Below are 3,520 nucleotides of genomic sequence, written 5' to 3' on the forward strand. Positions count from 1 at the left end.
TACCAGTAACCAGCCCTTGTGATCGGATCACGATCCTGCTAGTCTCGGTGGCCGAAATCAGCTGATTTTGGCAACCAGAATCTCAAACCGTGCTCGGATTAACTCCCGATTTCCGTAAGCTAATCTCTGATTAGTTTTATTTCAAACTCACTTATAACTAGGGCAATAAAACCTATAAATCCCTCCTGTTAGGGCAGCCATTCGGAAAGGAAAGAGAAAAAAAGGGAAAGAAAGAGAACGAGAGAGAGATTGCTGAGAGGCGCCATTGCCGCGTCATTGCTCGCTGATCGTTCCTGAGGAAGGAAAAAGAGAAGAAAGAAGAAAGGAGGAAAGGACGAGGAAGAGAGAGAGAGAGAGAGAGAGAGAGAGAGAGAGAGAGAGAGAGAGAGAGAGAGAGAGAGAGAGAGAGAGAGGAATATTAGAAGACTGCGAAGGAGAGCAGACAGTGAGAGAGGGAGAGGACGACGTCCTCTTTCTACCCATTGCACCAGACGTTGCCGCACCAGTTCAGTAACGAGCTAACTCGGTGTTAACACGCTGGAATGATGTCCCCAGGAATGCCTCCGGCTGACTACTTGGAAGGTTAATTAGCTCACCTTCTCTAGTACTGAACCTGCACCAGGCTTCTGACTCAGAGGTGTTGGAAAACAAGTCTGGAATCAGCTTCCTCTGTTCAACTCAGTCCAGCGCCGAGTCACAGCCCTCGGACTTGACTCAAGCCAGTCAGAAACAAACCCTCTTGTTACCGGCAAACAATCCCACTCCAGTATAGGTATGAGGATAAAACTCCTTCATGTCACCATTTTGTTTCAATCTGTTAGTGACTCAATCCAACGTTCTAACTGAGTCAAATCTAAGGCTACCAACGAACTGAGTTTGGGCCAGGATTGTGCGTCCCTGATTTGGACGAACTCGAGTCAGGACTCCTCGTCCAAACCCTCTAAATCACTCAAATCAACCGCTGATCAGGTCGAGACTCTACATTCGGTAGTTTGTAACCCCTTAACTCGGTGGCTAGTTGACTCGCCCAGTTTCCCCAACTAAGTCAAGCTAACTCGATGTTAAAGTCATCTGAGGATGATTTGGGAGGCATTTGACCCAATGGATCAATAATCTAACCCTACAGTAGTAAACTACTTAAATCCAACTCAACTAGTTGGTTAGTTGAAAATCCCGACCGAGTCGACTCGGTTGTAACTCACTGAGATTTGGTGATCTTGTTTAGGTGCTGTTTACAATTGTGGTCCTTGAAGAATACTTCCCTTCAATCGATTTCAAATCAAGTAAGTAAAGAACCATCTCAAGTCACCCATAGTCCCTACATGAACTAGAATAAGATTTGATTCTCATTGCTTTGACTTAGGAATTCTTACACTCACCTTACAGGAAGGATCAAATCAAGAGGAACGTTCAGTCAAGGTGAGGACTCACTCTTTGAGCTTCTCACTTGATTTCATCAATCTATATATAGATGATGGCATGATTCCCTTAACTGAGTTACTTTACTATTGAATATGCTAGCTTGTTGTATAGTTAATTCATGTGTTGGACGATAAATGTTTCTTTTAAATTATAATATGCATGAATGGTTCGATGATAACATGCTATCCTTTATTGTATATGTATTAATTTATTTATATGCTACCACTTGTGCTTGAATGATGAACTGAATGGAACTTACCTTGGACTTATGATCCTACGGTCCACATTTGCCTTTGTGGCTTGGATGGGTCATTAGTGCCCTTTGTGGCTTATTGGTTATATTTACACATCCGTTGTTTCTTAGCCATCTTGCGGAGTTCTGTCGTACCATGATTTCCGGGTGGAGCTGAAGTTCGTTTATCGATTTTCTAGCCATCTTGCGGTGTTCATGTACGATATGATTTCTGGGTAGTTTAGAGTTGTATGTTTGTTTTTCTAGCCATCTTGCGGTGTTCAGTCGTACCATGATTTCTGGGTGGAGTTGAAGTTCGCTTGTCGATTTTCTAGCCATCTTGCGGTGTTCACGTACGACATGATTTTCGGATGGTCTAGGGTTTGTATGTTGTTTGTCTCTTCATCTGTGGTGTCAGTTGTACCATGATTTTCGGGTGGAGCTGAAGTTCGTTTATCGATTTTCTAGCCATCTTGCAGAGTTCACATACGACCTGATCTTCAGATGAAGAAGAGGTTTGAAGGTTGATTTTCTATTCACCTCATGGATTTCACTTGTACTATGATTTCCAGGTGGAGCTGAAGTTCGCTTATCGATTTTCTAGCCATCTTGCGGAGTTCACGTACAAATGCGATTCTCGGGTGTAATAGAAAGTCGTATGGTTGATTGTTTGGTTATCTGGACATGTTTCCCTACATTGCGACTACCATTATATTTTGCTTATGATGAATTTCTGTTGATTGGTTCGATTTTCTTAATATGAGTATGACCATTAAATGCCCTGTGTAGTGTATTTTCATGACTTGTAATCTATGTCGGATTATGAATGATGAGTGTGTAATCTTAGAGGGTGCTCTTCACTGCGATAGCCATTGATGCTATCAAACCGTAATAGTTGATGCAGGTGTAGAGCGAGCCGATGTCATTCACTGGGTCGCTAGAGCAGATCGATTATCTGGGGAGCTAGGCAGGGTCCTTGTGGCCCGCTTTGATCTCCATTACTGGTTGATAGACTCATGTTTTTACTTACCTGAACTTTGTATTTGGGATTGTATAAGTCCTGTATGGGCGCCACATTTGAAAATTGGTGATGATCAGAATGTTTTTATTTAATGCATGGTTTATTCTAGCTTCGTTGCTGTTAACTCTAATTAGTGACAAATGGTTCAAATTTACACTAGATTAACACTTGGGTTTTTGGGAAACGGGTTATATACTCGGGTCCTGAAAACACGGGGCGTTACACTAGGCCTGGTCCACTTCACTATAACACGCTCCATACTAGGAGGGGGAGGAGCGGCAATCCCCAACTCGTTGAGTGTTTGCAGACTGCTTACCAGAACATTTCTAGGGGATTGGGATCCTTTGCAAACCTACCTTAGCCACCATTTGACCCGCTTCACCACTGCTGAGATAGGGGGGAGGGTGCCGTCGAATTTTGCAGCATTCCTAGCTCTCCATAGCTCCCACACGATGAGGCAAGGGGTGAGGCCGCACAACTCCTGATTTCTAGCTGGTCTTCGCTCTATACAAATACAAAAACTCGTCGACAGACAACTCGATGAACTCGAACCAGTGCCACAAGATGTAGGTCTCGAGCAAGGCATTCGGGATGATCTAACATGGGGCCAACCGTAGGCAGTAAGAAACCTCCCGTATGATAGGATGAATGGAAAGCCAAAAACCACATCGCAGGGCGACCACATATATAGCCACCTTGCTTTGGATGGCTGGCTTGGGATTTCGTCGAGTTCAGGAGCTTGTGGTACCATCCACTCTGGAATCTAATACTCTGCCCTGATCAGAATCAGGTCAGCATTCTGCAACCTCGACCCAAAGGGGCCGACGTCCAGATGCCACTCAGCA

The 3,520-nt window shown here is 44.1% G+C and overlaps 1 long non-coding RNA gene across 1 annotated transcript; it reads left to right on the forward strand.

Annotated features, from left to right (window-relative positions):
* Positions 1 to 795: 795 nt before the first annotated feature.
* Positions 796 to 2,434, forward strand: LOC131234992 (uncharacterized). The gene is made up of 2 exons (XR_009165874.1): positions 796 to 2,035; positions 2,227 to 2,434. It is a non-coding gene; the product is annotated as an uncharacterized LOC131234992 (long non-coding RNA).
* The last annotated feature ends 1,086 nt before the right edge of the window (positions 2,435 to 3,520 follow it).

Source organism: Magnolia sinica, chromosome 19 (assembly GCF_029962835.1).
Source record: "Magnolia sinica isolate HGM2019 chromosome 19, MsV1, whole genome shotgun sequence".
NCBI classification, from domain to species: Eukaryota; Viridiplantae; Streptophyta; class Magnoliopsida; order Magnoliales; family Magnoliaceae; genus Magnolia; species Magnolia sinica.